The sequence below is a fragment of the Microtus oregoni genome, unplaced genomic scaffold (assembly GCF_018167655.1).
Source record: "Microtus oregoni isolate MIOR12 unplaced genomic scaffold, Mior012 000000F_ref0000247, whole genome shotgun sequence".
NCBI lineage: Eukaryota > Metazoa > Chordata > Mammalia > Rodentia > Cricetidae > Microtus > Microtus oregoni.
Window position 1 is genome coordinate 81,190,758 of NW_024543059.1, and position 19,243 is coordinate 81,210,000.

The window sequence follows — 19,243 nt, forward strand, 5'->3', positions numbered from 1 at the left end:
TTACTCCTGAGTTTACTTTCTCTGACAGCTCAAAAATCATTCTCTTAAGGAAATCTTCCTGTATCACCACCACCCACCTGATCAAATCTCCAGTAGTCCTGCAGTATCTGAAAATTTCATTTTGTATTTACTATAGTTCAAATAAATGCCTTCTCCGATAATTCCTGATCTAGACTACAATCAAGACCATAACGGTTTGTTAACCATGCATTCTGTGCTTACACTACAGTAAGCATATTAGGGATGGACTACTTTGAACTATCTGCAAAATTAATGAATTCGCAAGAATAGTAATGAACAGGCTTGTAAGTTTACTGTAACAATTTTACAGAAAACACAAAACTAGGTTGTAATATTTAAGGGAAAATCACTTAAAATTCTATCCCTAAAATATTCTTAAAAAGAAGCATATGAAATTATACTAAGACACATAAAACAAAAATCAAAGTTGTATTTCTTTTTTTTTAAGTTTTGTTTTTTCCAAGACAGAGTTTCTCTGTGTATCCCTGGCTGTCCTCGAACTCACTCTGTAGACCAGGCTGACCTTAAACTCATAGAAATCCACCTGCCTCTGCCTCCCTGAGTGCTGAGATTAAAGGCGTGCACCACCACACAAAGCCTGAAAGTTGTGTTATCATTTCTCTGATTATGTAAATAGGATGTTATTACCTTTTAATAGCTTTAAAAATTCCTTTATTCAATGTCTTTTGTCAATTTCAAATCATTTAAGCCTATACCTTTTATATTTAAACCAGCTTAAAACTAAAATTATTCCTTAAGCATGTAATTTCCAAAATGAACCCAGAATAATTTTTGGTCATTAATATTACAGTATCCATTTCAACTAACAAAAATAAATAAAATAATACTAAAGTATCTTGTTTGGGCAGATCTTTAGTATTTCTGAGGAGGCTACTAATAAACTACCAAACTTTTTCACCTGTGCAGTTTACGTAATAAAATCTTTCTGTTTGTTTATGGTGCCTTTAAATTTAGTAAACTAGACAATTAGTCACAGCCACTGATAAAAAGACTTTAAGAATCAAAAGGCATAACAAGTTTAAAAACAATTCATGAATAAAAAGAACAGAACAATTTGTGTCAAATTAGCAACTCAAAGTTGTAAACCTTGTTTCAAAAAGGCTTCTAACTTCTAGACAAGACTTAGAAAATCTGTTAACACACAAATGAACATACATGGGGGAAAAGGCTTGAAATATGCATTATACTGAATGTACTAAGTTTTAGAAAGTTTTTACAGTTTTTCTTTTAAAACCTTAAAGGGGCAACATTACAACCGAAAGGATGTTTAAAATTAAAATTGTACTTTCATAATTGAACTATGACAATGAGAAAGCCTGGACAATATGCACTCTGCAAGATCCTATATACTACTTTCCCATGCGCCAAAATGAATATTCCCTGGTTAGTGGTAATATAAAGTATAGTTAATAATAGATTGCAACTGGTAATTTAATTAAATTAGATAGTAATGCATGGAAAGTACTTAGCACAGTGCCTGGCATGAAGACTCAATCATTGTGAGTTATTATTACTAGAGTACTTTATTGTGGGAAATTGTTCTTAAACATATTTAAGTAATAAACAGCTGTGGCTTCATAAGTCTATAGATTGTAAGCAAGAAATATAGGACTGGAAACAATTCCAAAAGCTTAACTGATTTCATGGAAACCTAGTAAATGCTTCCAAGTGAAGTTTGGACTGTGCAAACAGACTGCTCAACGAAACACTTGTGAAACTAATTCTCATCTCTTCTAACTCCAAGCCATGAACATTAAAATTTGTATTATCTATGTCTTAAGGAATTTTATAGCTAGTAGAAAACATACAAAAACTACTTTGTACACTCTAAGCTTTAAATCTTATGTGCATGACAAATATGGATTCATAGCTCAGTGGGAAAGCCCTGCCTGGCAAGAGGCCCTGGGTCTAACCAAGCACTAGGAAAAAAACTGTGGACACAAATTTCCTAAACTCCCAAATGGTGACTTTTACAAGGCTTCAGCGGTCCATGTCAATCAAAATCCCCTCACACACTCTATAATGTATATGACAGAAGCAGAAAGCTAACTGGAATGTAAAAGTGCCCCAAATATCTGTACTTTAGTTCTTCCTACTTACACTTTTAAAAGTTACATAAACTTCAGAACTCTGTTATTTCAGCATAATTTCTGAGTTTGTGAGAATCTATTAAAAAAACATTGCAAAAAACACAGGAGACAAGTCTAAATGTCTTTAATTATACTTTTAAGAAGCACTCTACAAAAACGGAATGGAAACATATCAGAAACAGCTTTATTCTTAACAATTTCTCAAGTAAGACACAGAACACACATACACTTCATTTCTGTGCAGTTTGAACCCAGCATGATACCAGCATGATAATTTTAAAAAAATAAAGATTTTACAAAGGTGGTGGTGGGGGAAATTGGGACGGCGGGGGGGGGGGGCGGCGGCGGGGGGAAGAGGGGTGCTGCCCTGCCTCCCACGCCTTCAGAATGTTTAGCATTCCTAGCAGGGAAGGCGCACTTCTGACCAGCCAAAACTACGATATACCAAAGCACACGTTCCCCATCCCTGATTTAAATATAGAGGAAAGAAAAAAGAAACGAAAAGGGACAGTAAACATGGATAGCGACCGACAAAAGGACACAATAGACAAGAGATAGAGTCACCGAGTCTAAAGCCTTAGCAGGTGATGTCTGTTCTCTAAATGGGTGTTTGGTGAATTATCTCCCAGGAGTGAAAAACTGATAAGCGGAGACTGTCAACAGCAACTAGAATTCCACCTTCAAGACCCTCAATCCTGAGCGAGTCCCTCCTAACACGTCTTACAATTAAACCATCAAACCTCCAAACATATCCAAAGCAAAATTAGAACACACCGTGACACTGAGGAGAGTTCAAAAAGAACACCCTTCTAAACACAAACCAGATGAGAACACGCACGACGGAACTCCTAAAATACCTCCGAACTGAGCACCCATCTGGAGTGAGAATTGCAGGCGGGTTGGCGGGAGCAGACTGTGCTCCCGAGCATGGATTCTGGGGCAAGGGCGCCTAGGTTTAAGCCTTGATCCTGGCAATTACTACTTTGTATGGACAGCTTTTAACCTCACCTTTCCCGTGTGAGAAATGAATTGAGGGGTCAGACCTGTCCTGAGAATTAAAGGAGTTACTACGTGTGAAGTTTCCGAACACTGTAGGTAAATATGCCCTAACTGCGCGTTTTTACTTGGGTCACCGTCTGCTCACCCCCACAGGTCGGTGTTCACAGTCCAGATCCGAAGCTCGTATTCGGACCCAGGCTCGACAGCAATTCACAGGAACCCCAATCCAGCAGCCTCAGTGGGATCGAGCACCACCGGCCCTCACTCACCCCGGGGCTCCATCCTGTATCTCCAGCGCCAACTCCAGAGGAACTCGCGCGGTCTCGCGGCGGTAGCCGCCTAGAGCTGAAATTTGCGGCCTCCATCCCCCATGCCGGGCTAAGCCAGCACTGCAGCGAAGCAGCTGCCCCAGTGGTGCTCCGCCCTGGCCCCACCCTCATTCCGCCTCAGCCCACCCCCTGGAGCCCAGTCCATTGGCTCACACTGGTTGGGGCGGTGGCAGTGCAAACAACAGGTAGAGGAGCCCGGGGTGTGATAGTCCGTCTTTCAACAGTTTGTGGTCTGACAGGGTCTCCTTACTGGAGATTGTGCTTAAGAAAAGTCACCTGAGAACTGGATTTGGCTGATGGGAGTTCTTGGATGATTAATCTGTATTTCCTGGACCACTTTCATCCCCCATCGGCAAACCCCGAGTGATAAAGAGGGAGACAAAGGCTCCTCACAGGTAACTTGTAACACGGCCTCGCCCAACACTCTCAAAAGAATGAGCGACACTGGCGGGCCGTGGTGGCTCACGCCTTTAATTCCAGCACTTGGGAGGCAGACTTTGAGGCCGGCCTGATCTACAGAGTGAGTTCCCGGGCATCCAGAGCTGTTGCACAGAGAAACATGCCTAAATATTAAATGAATGAATGAATGAATGAATGAATAAATAAAATAAGCAAGCAAACAAACAAACAAAAAAATCAGCAGGGTCCCCAGAATATAAGGGCTCTTGAATTCAATACACGAACAGAGAGGGAAACATAGGGGAGGGTGCCTATGAGAATAGTGGGGAGGCAGAAAAATGACTGCATGTGGGAAAAAAGACATCCAGGGTAGTGTGGAGAGAGGAGGAAAAAAATCGTGGGTTGTAGAATTAAGGAAACAAAAACCAAGGAAGAAACAAGCAGAGACAAGGGAAGTAATAAGTCAATGCATACTTTGGGTTGTTACCTAGCAAAGACAATTTGAGAACAAAGTGCTCTTTAGTCACTCAGCACTACAGTTTTCTGTTTCAGCTTTTCAGATTTAATTGTTTAAAATGTACGCATAAAGCATCAAATTTAGCTATATCAAAATTTGAAGCAATAATAATATTGAAAACATGCTTAAAAAAACAACATTCCCTTAAATATCACTGGAGAAGAATAATGCACCATGAACAACTCATGAAACCACTGGTCACTCAAAACTAAGGGAAAAGAAAGGATTCTGAAGGCCAAGGACATTAAGAGAAGAAAGTATGTACCATGTGCCAGACAGCAGTGGGGCACACCTTTAATCCTAGCACTGAGGAGGCAGAGGCAGGAGGTCTCTGTGAGTTCGAGGTTAACATGGAACTCTACAAAGCGAGTTTCAGAACAACCAGGGCTACAGAGAGAAGCCTGTCTTGGAAAACCATCTGCCCTGAGTGGTTGTTGACATTTTCTACAGTAGATCTGACTCTAATTCTCCCCACCATTATCCAAACAGCCAGCTACTGTCCACAGAACCTGACACAGAATACGTGAAGGGATATGAGATGTTACATTATAAGTAGGGTTGTTTATGGGAAATTCTGGTATCTTCAGTCACCTAAAGAATATTAGTTACCATTCTTCATCCAAAGGATATTTGCAAATATTCACAAAGATAAGCTCATTTTTAAATTAAAAGGATCATCTTATAAATTTAAAAATTTAAAATTTAAAAATTTTAAAGTAATTTTATATGACACAAATAAGTTTAAGCATAAAAAGCACAACACTGAACTAATACTTTGCTACTTAAAATTATTGATTTATAATAAAATTATAAAGCCCCCTCACAAAAGTAAAAACCGTCTTTGAATCATATTGCAAAAATGCAACATCTCAAATTTTTCAACAAGTTGCAGAAAAATCATTCTGCAAGCAACCTATAATTGAAAAGGAATTATTGTGTTTTTAACATTGTTTGACTGTTTCTAGCATTTTTCTTTCCTAAAATGGTAACTTGTACTCTCTTTAGTTCCTGTAAATTTCCATTCTGTGAAGCATCAAATTTCTAAATGTTCTTTATACACTCTCTTCAAAATGTCTGAATAATTATATTTCTATCGATGATGGTGCTATCACCTGATTGCTTGTTTTGTTAATCAGATGTTTTCACATTCCTAAGTGGGCTGTGTATTAGGCCGCCTCTATTTTTCATAGCAAAACATGGTCCTAAAAAGCATTTGACATCTGGAGTCATTTTTGGTTGTCACAGTGGAGGAAGGGGTTCTACTGACATCTAGTGGGTAAAGCCCATGGACATGCTAAACACCTTCAAGCATACAACAGCTCACTCTTGCCTGCAAAGGATGTCCCTATGAGGGAATCAGATTCCCTAGAATCTGTACTTACAGGCAGTTGTGAGCTGCCATGTGGGTGCTGGGAATTGAACCCTGGACCTTTGGAAGAGCAGTCAGTTCTCTTAACCACTGAACCATCTCTCCAGCCCAGATAGCCTCAAAAGGTCAAGACAACATTACTCTACTCTAGATCCAACTGCTTTATACTTTTTTTTTTTTTTTTTGGTTTTTCGAGACAGGGTTTCTCTGTAGTTTTGGAGCCTGTCCTGGAACTAGCTCTTGTAGACCAGGCTGGTCTCGAACTCAGAGATCCACCTGCCTCTGCCTCCCAAGTGCTGGGACTAAAGGCGTGCGCCACCACCGCCCGGCTTTTATATTTATACTTTGTAAAGTATATATAGAAAATTATGCCAAATTATATCACAATATGCCCCCACCAAAACCTGAACTGAGTTAACACAATTTCTTCAACAAAAGTTACAAGAAAACAGATAAAGAAAAATGTCTAGATTAAAAAGTCTTAAAAGAGGATCACTGGTAGTAGTACAAGCAGGTAGATCTACGAGTTCAAGGCCAGCTAGGTCTACATAATGAGACACTATTCAAAGGCAAAGAAATCCTTAAAAGATACAGTGCAATGATAAATATCAACAGATGTGTCCATTTACTAAACAACTAGAAAAGAGGGGGAGGGGGCGTTGATACTATTTTCAGATGCTGGACTACACAGAGCAAGGGACAGTACTAGTCTTTGAGAGATGGGATCACTAACCATAAGATAAATTCTGCAGCCTTTCAACTTTCAGTGGAGTAAACTCAACAATCTCCCAACTTTTACCTGATGGCACATTCCAGACCACTCTTCTCTCAGCATCAACACAATAAAACCATACAGTTATTAGGGCTTTAAAAGATCTGAAAAACAATATTAACAAATTTGGCAAGGCAGACTACAGAAAATTCCACCCCAAAATGGCAATCACTAAAATAGACCATATATGAGATTATACAATTACTTCCAATAAGTAATTTAAATAATAAAGTATAAGTTTTCTAACCTAGGCAAGATTAAATGTGATATCAACAGCATAAAGGTATCTGTTGAATTTCCAAATATTTGTTAATTACAAAGCATGTTTTTAATACATGGGCAAAATTTCTGCCTGTGAAATTTTAAAGTATTTTAAATTGTATGAAAATAAAAACATGCTGGGAGGTAGTGTGCATGCTTTTAATCCCAGGACTCAGAAGACAGAGGCAGGTGGGTCTCTGTGAGTTCAAGGCCAGCCTGGTCTACAGAGCTAGTTCTAGGACAGCCAAGGCTATACAAAGAAACCCTATCACTAAAGAAGAAGAAAAAAAGATTAATTAAATTGATAAAGATTTAGCCAGACTGATTAAAAAATAAAGACAGCAATAAACACAAACAACTAATATGAGTGGAAAATGGAAAACCATTACAGACCCAATACATATTAAAGGGCTACAAAGGAATTTACAGCAACTTTAAACTGAACAACTTCAAAGAAACCCAACAAAAGAAACAGAAAATCTAAGCAGTTCTTATACATGTTTTAAAAAATTGAATTCATAATTTAAAACTTTCTGAAACAAAAATTGCAAATCTACTGTGTTTTACTGATAAAAATCCATTGAACCAGAAAAGTAATATATGCAAACACTCGCAAAACAGAGGAAGAATCTTTCCAAATATTTTTGAAGCAGCATTCACCTGATACTAAAACCAAAGAATGACACAACAAAATCATAGATCAAATTCCACAAATGCAGTATTTACACACAAACTATAACAATATCATATTTCAAAAGAGCTTGTTCCAGGGATGTAAATTTAACAACACCAGAAGAACTCATGTGACCATTTCGAAAGATGCAGAAAAAGCATCTAACAAAATTCCTTGCCCATTCATGATCATTAAAAAGTCTGCAAAGTTAAACTAGAAGTGAGTTTCTTCGATCTGATAAAAGGCATAAAAAGCCTCAGTCACCACTACAGCTCATGGTGAAAATACTGTTGTTAATCAAAGTTTAAAGCAGCACAGTAAGAAATAAAATACATCCAGACTAAAAGAGAAGTACACCACTTCACTCAGAGATGACAAAATTGTGTACCTAAAAGAAAAACCTGAAGAATTTATTACCTACATTTTAAAAGAACAAGAACAGAGCACAAGTTAATACATAAACCACATCAACTTTATAAACTAACAGTTGAATAATGAAAATTTAAAAACCAATGCCATTTACAATTTCATAACAAACAACAAACAAACAAAACCAAGACATTTCAGGGAGAAGCTTAGCAAAACTTGCCCTAAACTGGTAACCATGAAACACTGCTGCTAGACTGGAGGGCCAGATGGCTCAGCAGGCATGAAAGAGACTGGTTCTCTTCTTGCAGACGACCTAAGTTAGTTCCCAGCACCCACATCCGGTGGCTTAACAACTGCTTCTAACTCCAGCTCCAGACCTGACGTTCTCTGGCCTCTGCAAAGTACCAAACACATGTACACAAGCAACACATATACAAGTAATTTAAAATAAAAATAAATCTTAAAAAACACTACTGCAAGAAATCAAATAATTGACTAAAGCCACAATAAAGTGATCATTTTCATGAATAAGAAGGTTCAATACCTTAAAAAAAAAAAAAAAGGAGGCAGCGTTCATACCATAGTCTAATGTTGGTCAAATTTAAAACATCAACTTGTAGCTGGGCAGTGTTGGCTCATGCCTTTAATTCCTGCACTCAGGAAGCAGAGGGATCTCTTTTGAGTTTGAGGTCAGCTTAGTCTACAGAGCAAGTTCTAGGACAACCAGAGGTACACAGAGAAACCATGTCTTGAAAAACAAAATACTAAGATGGTGGTGGCGCACGCCTTTAATTCCAGCACTCGGGAGGCAGAGGCAGGCTAATATTTGTGAGTTAGAGACCAGCCTGGTCTACAAGAGCTAGTTCCAGGACAGGCTCCAAAGCAATAGAGAAAACCTGTCTCGGGGAAACAAATAAAACCCAACCAAACAAAAAGACCCTATTGCAGGGCAGCGGTGGCGCACACCTTTACTCCCAGTGCTAGGAAGACAGAGACAGGAGGATCTCAGTGAGTTTGAGGCCAGCCTGGTCTACAAAGCAAATTCCAGGACAGTCAGGACTCCTATACAGAGAAACCTGTCTTTAAAAAGCCAAAACAACAAAAAGAAAAACAAAAACCAAAAAAAAAAAAAAAAAAATCCGTCAACTTACTACAGCTTAGAATTAGCAGGGAAGGGTCTCTAACAGGTCGGTCACGGACATCTCTATAGAGGACTGGTCTGATAGCTAATTGTTCTGGGAAGACCCAGTCCACTTGCAGGCAGCACCATTTCCTGGACCAGAGAAAGTCTGAGTAAGAGGCAAGCAGAAGCAAGCAAGGATCTACTCATTTCTCTGCCCTTGACTGTGGAAGTGATGTGGCTGCCTCAACTTCCCTCAATAAGGGACTGTAACTTGGAATTGTGAGATAAGCCCTCTCCTCCTATGCTGCTTTTAGTCAGAAATGAAACTAGAATATCTGGCATTCACTGTGTAGCCCACGTTAGTCTTGAGCTCATGGCAGTTTTCCTACCTCAAATTATAGTTTCAAGGAGTCATTGTGGGCCTTATTTATTTTATTTTTTTCTGAGACAGTCTCACTATGTAGTCCTGGGTGTCCTGGAACTCCCTCTATAGAACAGACAGACCTCAAACTCACAGAGCTCTGCCTCTGCCTCTGCCTCCCAAGTGCTGGATTAAAGGCATGTGGCACTACACCCACCCAGCCTGACCTTAAATTTTACACTAAAATGTTACATATATGAAACAACAACAACAAATTTTAACTGGGGAACTTAAGACTACTTTAAGATTTACTGTTCAGCCACAGGAATCAAGATAGTATGATTTCTGACATATTGACAACATACAGCAATAGAATACAGTCCAAAAAAAGTAAAACCAAATATATGAGAGTGAACTGATTTTTACACAGAAAACGTAATCTTTCAATAAATAATTGATAACTTAATTCACAGTATACCAATTTACTTGATAGGTGCTCTAAGCCTAAACATAAAATCTAAACACCAATCCTTCAAATTTAGAGGAATAGAAAAGAGGCCTATTTTTAAAAGTAAGGTTATTTCTAGGATCACAGCCATGCTTTTATGTATTGTATATAATTTCTTTTCAGCCATAGGAGCAGTGTTTAGCAGTTGAGTCCGTATGGCCTAAAATATTTACCATTTGCATTCAAAAATTGAGGGATATTTTTTGAAACTATAAGCAAAAATGATTTCCCTGACAGACCCCCAAAAGCAAAAACAACAAAAGAAAACATTGGCAAACTGGATGAAAATTAACTTTTATTCTTTAAAATATCCTTTTAAAATATAAAATGTGAGCTAAAATTGGAAAAAAAAATGTTTGACAAAGAGTTTGTATCGGAATTATGTCAAGACCACTTGTTGTAATTAAAAAAAAAACAGGCGCACAAGAGAAAGACGCCATGCAACAGAGTTTGTGTGGAGGGGTTTTATTAGGGGAAAGGGAATGTAGGAAAAGGAAAGAGGGAGACTGGCCTCTGGGGACAGGAGCAGCAGAAGAGAAGAGACAGAGAGAGAAAGAGAGAGAAGGGGAAGTGACAGAGAGACCAGGAGGAGGGTAAAGGGGAGGGAGGAAGAGAGAGGAAGTGAGCGAGGGGGGAGGGAGGAAGAGAGAGAAAGGGGGGAGGTGGGCAGGGTCCTTTTAACAGGGAACACAGCAAAGTGCTCTTAGTGGCTGTGGCTGAGGACATATCCGGTCAGAAGCCCAAGGGCAGGCCAGTGCAGATGCCTGAATACTAAACCACTCACAAACTAATAAACTCAGTAAGTAATGAAGGAATGATTTACAGAAGGAGGAACACAGGTGGGAAACATGCACTTGGAATAGTGTTCAGAATCAGGAAGATGCAAATTTAACCTAAACTGAGATGTAATAATCACAAGAAACTTTAATTTCGGCTAAACTAAAATACTGCATGTTGTTGAAGATGTAGAGCAATACTAACTGAACACAGTATCGCCATGCAAGGCACACAGTTGGAGGAACACAATCTGGCAGCTTCTTATATAAAATCTTCTCCTTGACATACACACAAGAAATGAAAATATACATTCACTCCAATCTTGTTCACAAATATTTTTAAGGCATTCAGAAACCGCAAATAGCCAATATCCCTCAACAGACAAGCCAATGAAGTGCGGGTACAGTCTTAAATGGGATACCACCACTAACAAAAGTTGCCCATGATATAGCAAGAATTCACAGATGAATCTTAAAAGCACTGTGCTGAAGGCTGGAGAGGCAGCTCCACGGCTAAAAGCACTTGGTGCTTTTGTAAGGGACTGGGCTGGGTTCCCAGCACTCATGGCGGCTTCCGACCATCCACACGATCAGTTCCAGGGAATCCAGCTCGCTCTTTACAGAGCACCAGGTATGCATGTGCTACACATACACATACTCAAGCAAAGCACTCGCACACATTAAAAAAAAAATCTAAAAAAAAAAATTATGCTAAGTCAAAAAAGTCAGGTCAAAAATGTAGAAAAACAATTTATGCATATTAGCATAATTATATTTATATGAAACTTTAGAAATATTAAAGCTAGTATTTAGTAGCAAAAGCATTATATTGGTTGTCTATGGACAGGGTAATACATAGATGTGGGAGAAATTACAAATTAGTATGAATAAATTTTAGAATGATGCAAACATCATTCTAAAAATTTTTTATTATTATAGTGATTACATGGGTACAAATCATTTGTCAAAATTCAAAGTGCATACTTATGAACTATAAATTCTATTATGTATAAATTATGCATAAATTATGTGTATGTCAATGTGTACATACCAATTACAATATATGAAGCTTATCTGTACCTTGACTCAAGCTATTAAAAAATGACCTATAATTTGACTAAACACTGAACTGAATTATGGAGAATGTTGGTGTTATATTTAATCATCTTTCCTTGGGAAAAACATGCTGAAATTTTATGGATAAATAATATGATGTCTAAGATTTATATCAAAATAATATGGAAGGCTGAATGAAGGGGTGATATAAATAGAATGGCCAGGCTTAGTGATACATGCCTACAATCTCAGATATTCCAGTTGCAGAAAAGCAAGTTCAGCAGTTTAAGATATCCCTCAAAATCAAAGGTGTATCTTAAAAGGATCTGTGGGGGCCGGGCGGTGGTGGCGCACGCCTTTAATCCCAGCACTCGGGAGGCAGAGGCAGGCGGATCTCTGTGAGTTCGAGACCAGCCTGGTCTACAAGAGCTAGTTCCAGGAAAAGGCTCCAAAGCTACAGAGAAACCCTGTCTCGAAAAAACTAAAAAAAAAAAAAAAAAAAAAAAAAAAAAAAAAAAAAGGATCTGTGGGAACTGCTCAGTGGGAGAGCGCTTGCCCAGGATGTTAGAGGTTTTGGGTTCAATTCACAGTACTGGGAGAAAAGACTGGCCATAAATTGATATTCTGTGAAGCTGAAGCTGGATATAGAGAAATTCCTTATATTATTTGTATTTATTATTATTTATATACTTTCATATATGCTTGAAATTTTCCATATAAAAAAACTGTTTTGTTTTCAAAGAGTCTACCCACAGATCTACCTTGGGATCACTCAAGATTCTCCCACCAGTCCAATCACAATATTTCCTTTTATTCTCCCCTTCCCATTTTTCCTTCGGAAGCCAGTCAGGGATACACAAAATCAAAAACATTAAGCAAAAATCAACAGACGAATAATAAGCAAAAGTATAAAATGTTGTGACTGAAAGTCCCTGGAACTCTGACCACTCCTTCCCCAACCGTTTCATGTGGGCTGGAGAGATGGCTCACCAGGCAAGAGCACTGAACTCTCCCAGAGGTTCTGGGTTTGGTTCCCAGCACTCAGATGGCAGCTCACAACCATCTGTCACTCCAGTTCCAGGGACTAGGATACCTTATCTAACCTTCACAGGCTCCTGCACATATGCAGCACACATACATACATACACTCAGGCACACACAAATACATAAAATCAACAAAATGTTTAAAAGCATATAAAGTATTGATTACTTCTTTAAAAGGGAGGCTGGTATTTGAAAACTTTCTCAAGAACACACACTGACACGTGTCTTGAGAGAAAGACTATTACAAAGGAAGCAGTATCACCTAGTGTCTACTCTCTGCACAGGCTGGCTCATTTCCTTATCACAGTAGTAATAAAGAGAAACAATAAAATGCTAACCTTCCACAAAAGTCTTATAACAGAATGATCTGCAAACTGCCTTGTTTCTTTACCAACAAATGTATGTGACGCATGACCACGCTGGAAGTGAGTGGGAAATTTTAAAAAACAAGCAACAACAAAACTCAAGGAAACCACCCTAAATGCTCAATGTACATTCTGGTGTACAGTGGAGAGAACCTGCAGTTCTGCCCAGGAGGCTCTGTCCTCTGTATGTACTGAAAACCCATTCTCTGAGCCTTCAACCTCACACAAGACACTTCTTCCAAGAAACCTTAAGTCCTACTTACTAAAAAGAACCATGCCTCTACTTTCCCAAAGGACATTCAACACACTTCTTTCTATAACATTATGCTTTGGGCCATACCCGATATTGTCTCTAATTACTCAGTAAATGGAAAGGTTGTCAGGGGTTCTCTCGAGCATAGTGGGATGGAGTCTTCTCAGTGAATGTGGAATAGTTGATCAAAGGCATAAGATAAAATAAAAATCCTTCCACGATGCTTTCTGGGCATGAACTTTACTCAGCATAGCTCTAAACCCTTACGACCAACAGCAGTTGCTGCTCAAACGGCTTTTTCAGAGATGAAGCCACTGGAAAGTCAGGTATGTGCTCTATTTGAAGAGAACAGAACAGCCAACATGTATTTGCCCAAGGGTGCTTTCTTCTTCCCAGATGAAGTTCTATTTTCTGCCAGTTTGGGGATTTGAAACATTTTCTATCTGGGCCTACCTTACCCAAGTTCACTCTCAAGCTTCTCAAAATCATGAGACCAGAGCTCTGGGCACCATAAGGGTAATGAGGCTTAAGTGTCAGGGCTCCTTCCTTGCGCAGTACTTGAGCATTTCTAAGTAGGCATTTCTGGCAAACTGCCTAAAGAAATCACGGGAAGAGTGACCTAAATCTCATGCTGGGGTTTCAGATCTAATTTTGAATTCTTTTTCATAAAGAGGTAACTCCTGTCCCCCAAATTCCATGAGGAGGTAAACCGAATTCCCACGTAAGAAAAAGGTAAACAAAACAAAACCTGCTGGGCTCCACTACGGTCTTCGAACTTTCGAGAAACGCAAAACATTTCCCCTCCCCGTAAAAGATATCAAAAGAACACGGTGTGAAACCCAATCTTTGATCTCCACAGACGGCCAGTGGTTTAAAAAAAAAAAAAAGTGAGATAAACTCAGGGTATTGTCCAAAGAGCCCCAAGACCAGAAGCCTTGAGCAACTTCGTTTTGTGGAAGCAAGACAAGACTCCAGGACACCAGGTTTCCATCAAAGACAAAGTCCTGGGACATTCTCGGCAATAAAACTTTCAGGGGCAGGCTCCCCTGGTGGTTAGCTGTAATCTCAGTTTATCAATTCCTCGTCTTGCAAAGCACACAATTTACCCTAGGGCCACAGCTGGGAAAAGGGTGACCAGAGCCCAAGGAATGCAAGGAGGAAAGTGACAGAAACGCCTGGGAGGGGGGCAGGGCATGGGGGGGGGGGGCGTGTGACAAACAGCCGGCTCCAGGATAAGACGTGCCAGAAGGAAAGTGAGGACGGAGCAGGAGGTGGCGTTACCGTTCCTCAGCCTCTGCGTCTGTCACAGTGGAGTTGGTGAGAACGCCACCAAACTTCCTAACAGGGTCCCAGGGAACGCGGACGTGGAGACCCGAGGAAGAAAAGCAACGGGGAAGCTCCGGGAGTCCGAGCGTCTCGGGCAGGCGCGTGCGGAGGCTGGGAAAGGGCCCGGGGCTGCCGCCGGACGCTCGCAGACGAGACCCGGGACGTGAACGGTCACTCCCGCGAGCCGCTGCCCGACAGCCGACGCCAATCCCCCCGCGGGCACCAGGGTCCGCAACGTCCCCGCAAGCGTCCGCCCCAGCCCTCCCCGTCCGACCCTCGGAGTTGGAGGGGACTTGGAGCGCGAAGCTCCCGGCCTTGCCCGCAGCCGCCTCCGCCCCGCGCCTCCGGGACCCCAGACCCTAAAGCGTCCGCCCCGGGGCACGGCGGGAGCCCGAGCCGCCTCCCCTCACTCACCATGGGGCTCCATTCCGCGTCCCTGACGCCAGACCCACACTCACCGCCGCCGCCCCCTCTGCCGGCTGGAGCTCGCCGCCCCCATCCCCCACGGCTGGCCCGCGGACGCCCAGTCGAGCCGCCGCCACCTCCCCAGCAGCCAACGCCACGACCGCGCCAGCCGCGGACGCGACGCCCCGCCCCGGCCTCGCGCCCCACGCCCCACGCCTCACGCCCTCTGGGGCCCGCCTCCTGGAGTCCAGCCCATTGGCTCTCGTCCTAGGGAGGCGGAGCCAACTGCTGCGGGGGCGGGACCAAAACAGGTGCGGGATTGGTCCAGGCTTGCTTTCTTCCTCCACGAGGGTCTGGAGGTGATCAAGGTCCCAAAGTCCCATTCGTTCGTGTTGGCTCCAACTCTGCAATCGGACCCACCAAGAAAAAAAAATCCATAGCTCCATATGGGAGCCACCCTTCCGTCCTGGTCTAATTGGCCGTTTTGCAGGCACTATGAATACTTTTCCAGTTAGGACTTTGGTCTTGAGCTTGTTTGGGTGACTTTCTTCCTCCTTCATCCTTTTACCTTTCAAGACCAAACTTATGACTCACTTTGAAATTGTCCCACTGTGTTCTTTCTTCAGCTGTCATTTTCCGAAAACTAAATTACTCGGTTACATCAGCTATTATGCACAGTATCCGGCTACACAGATGTATTAGATAAGTGTTCATTCACTACACAAGCTTCTAATCATACAACATACTTGTCCTCCAATGTTCCAGATACAAAGACCACTAATGTGCTCAGTGAGGACAAGAACAAAAAAAGCAGAGATGTTAGGTTATATATCATAGATGGGGAGGGAAATGTATTGAGTGTAACACATCTAACTTAACCACGAATATCTTTCCTGTTGATGCTGAGACATAACACTCCCAGAATATTAGTTGACAAATAGGAACATTTATAGAAAGATGTCTTGTCTTCTTTTCCTGTTTCTGTGTAAAATACTCCGATCAAAGCAACTTAAGGAAAGGTTTTCTTTAGCTTACAATGTGCAAGTTGGGGAAATCGAGGCAGCAGGGGGTTGAAACAGTCTCTTACACTCACAGCCTGAAGAAGAGAGCAAAGATGCGTGCTAGTCCTCAATCACTTTCTCCACTCTTACAGTCCGTGATGCTCTGCCTAGGGAACAGTAGCACCTACAGTGGGCAGGCTGCCCCAACTTGGTCCGTATAATCAAGATAATGTCCCACAGGCACACGCAGGGTTTTACCTTTCAGGTGATTCTAATTCCTGTCTGTCAGAACACGGTCCAAGAATGGAGCCTTGTGAGGAGAATTCTGATTGCCTGTGAGAAAGTTTTAAGAAACCAAGACAAGAGTCTTCTGACCTCAGTTTCTTGAAAAACACAGAGTTGTTCTTGGATTATGCTCTTGTGTCCTTCCCGGGAGTAGCAGAAAGGAGTGAGTTTACCTCCGATTGTTTGTTACAACTGGCTATTGTTGTGTATACGCCTCTCTGGGAAATCATGTTTTTGCCACGTGTGTCTTTTCTGTTGCATGTGGCTTGTGCTTGTGATTGTACACGTTTAGTCATGTGACTCCTCTTAATCCTCAGAGTATAAAGTGTCTGATGCTCTGAATAAAGTTGGCTATTGCATGAGATTTTAGTCCGCTTCATTTATCGGCGCCGTTCTCCCACACTAGAACCTAGAGCAACGACACAGTCATGCCAAGAATTAACCCTAACTAACACAAAAGGGAATTTAAGAAAAAATCCTCAATTTCACGTTTCTCTAAAATCCTTTTTTCTAAATGGATGATAGATACATTTCCCATGTTCTCGCTATTAATCATGGATGATATATGACAATATTGCTGGAAACCAAAGGTGGTTTATCCTAAAATAAAGTGCAAAGCCTGGAGAGCTGGCCCAGTGGTGAAGAGAACTTGCTGTTCTTGCAGAGGACCTGGTGTTCAGTTCCCAGCACCAACATGGTGGCTCACAGCTGTCCTTACTCTGGATCTAGGATCCAGCACCCTCTTCTGGCCTTAGCAGGCACCAAGCACACAGGCAAGGAAAACATTCATACACATAAAATAACAATAATAAATCTTTTTTTAAAAGTACAATTATTAACTGACCAAAAACAATGAACATAACCCTGATGTCTGGTAGAGGTGACTGCGTTTGCAAAAACATCCTAAACAATAAAGGTCAATACCTTTGTTAGAGTCTCCAAAATATCCCAGAATATGCCCTGAATCATGCAGTAAAAATAAATGAATAAATGTTTGCAGGTTAAAGTGACTCATGATTATGGCCTTGGAGGCCCGGAATAAGCAGACAAACAAGAGTCAGAGGAATTACTGGGTATTATTTTTTAAGGACAGTTGGTGTTATATTGCTATCTATAATTTCCGCCTACACTGATGATTCTCCTGTCGCCGATCTGCTCATTTCTTCTGTGATAGAAGATAACAGCTCCATTCAGACGTCTTCCTTTTTTCCTCCTTAAACTCAAGTTACTTTTTGCTGTTTTCCTGCAGTTCTACACTAGGGAGGTGGAAACAGGTAGAGGTAGCAGGGTTACAAATTCAGGGTCAGCCTGGGGTTGTGGCTGGGGGTGGAGAAGAGAGAGAGAAAGAACATGGGCTATTCATTTGGGGTTGGGGCCACACTTATTTAGTAGTGCTTATACTAAGGAGATGCAGTTTGGGTCTCCACTAAGTATTTCCTGAAGAAATACTGAAGGAATGATCTGAAGATTCAGGAATAAAAATTCTTCTAGGATTCTCCCCCACTCCACCCCCGTCTGTGTTCAACTTTGTCATCCATGGTGGAACCAATCCCATTGTCACAAAAACCTCATACCTAAAGTAACGTCTATTCCTGAGATCACGTGCTCTGAGGTGAAAGGCTAATTATAAAGGTGCATGTTCGATGTGCTGTTCTATGTGGACGATGGAGCAGGAGCCCAGCCCTCAGCGGACGGGCCTTCATCCTTTTGTTCCTGCTTCACTGGCAGTCTGTCTTGGAGACTGCAACACTGCTCACCAGGACTGTCTAATTTTTATTCCTTTCACAAATATTTACTGAAGATTTCTAATTTGCCAGGCGCTGTCTAAGCACAGCAGGTATATTAGGGAATTATAAATCCACTCCCTGTTTTATTTGAATCCAATAAAATCAAGGCCCAATGCTTAAAAGAGAAGCAGAGCTGATGGAAGAGGCAGGGGTGCCCTAACAGGCAGGTATCCTAGTCCACTGCTGCCCTAGACCTCGCTGCCTGAGCATTTAGGAAGAGCGAGGAAAACCTGACAGGCTACAAGGAACACGGAGGCTTCACATTCCAAAGTGGACAAAACTCACCAAGCAGGTTATTAATCTTGATTCCAAGATGGTTGCAATTGAGAATCAAGGAATCAATCAGCTCATGCGCTGGGAACGAACAGGAAAGCCATTGCAAACATTCGCAGTCTGTGCTGTTGTCAAGAGAGGAAGCGGACTAAGAATGATAAAGAAAAAAGTCAAATGAATATTCAGATAATACTCATTTCAAGTTAGACTAAGGTATTAGCATTATGACTAGAGTACAACATTATTTTTATGTTATTATACACATTCTTATAGAACTTAAAAGATTTTTAAAATTTTAACTGTGTGTGTGTGTGTGTGTGTGTGTGTGTGTGTGTGTGTGTGCAGTGTTCATGGATTCCAGAAGGGGACAACAGCTCCCCCTAGAGCTTGAGTTTTGGGCAGTTATGAGCTGCTTAACAGGAGTGCTGGGAACCTAACATGCCTTTGGAAGATTAGGAAGAGCTTTTAACTTCTGAAATGTTTCTCCAGCATCTCCTATAGAAATTTCAGTGGCACAAACCTCTATGCTCTTGTTTAAACCTCTGCCTATTTCCAGGTATAGGGGTGTACTTGGGAGGCAGGGGGATCAGGAGTTTAAGGCCTGCTGTAGAATATTAGTTTAAGATGTATTACATTTGTTTATGCTGTAGGACATTTGTTTAATAATACAAAGATGTGTAGCATTCTCCTTTAAAAAAAAAGATTTATTTATTTATTATGTATATAGTGTTCTATCTGCAAGTATACCTCCAGGCCAGAAGAGGGTACCAGATCTCATTATGGATGGTTGTGAGTCACCATGCGGTCACCAGGAATTGAACTCAGGACCTCTGGAGAGCACCCAGTGCTCTTAACCGCTG

At 41.2% G+C, this 19,243-nt stretch overlaps 1 protein-coding gene across 2 annotated transcripts in view; it reads right to left on the reverse strand.

The window, feature by feature from the left end:
• Arhgap29 (Rho GTPase activating protein 29) overlaps positions 1 to 15,192 on the reverse strand; it is a 68,202-nt gene extending 53,010 nt beyond the window's left edge. The window contains exon 1 of one of the 2 annotated variants that reach the window (XM_041654123.1): positions 15,047 to 15,192. The gene's annotated coding sequence lies outside the window, so the exon portion shown is untranslated. Of the gene's footprint in view, positions 1 to 3,400; positions 3,532 to 15,046 lie in introns of those variants that run through there. The other variant, XM_041654132.1, reaches the window with a different exon arrangement.
• Positions 15,193 to 19,243: the final 4,051 nt, after the last annotated feature.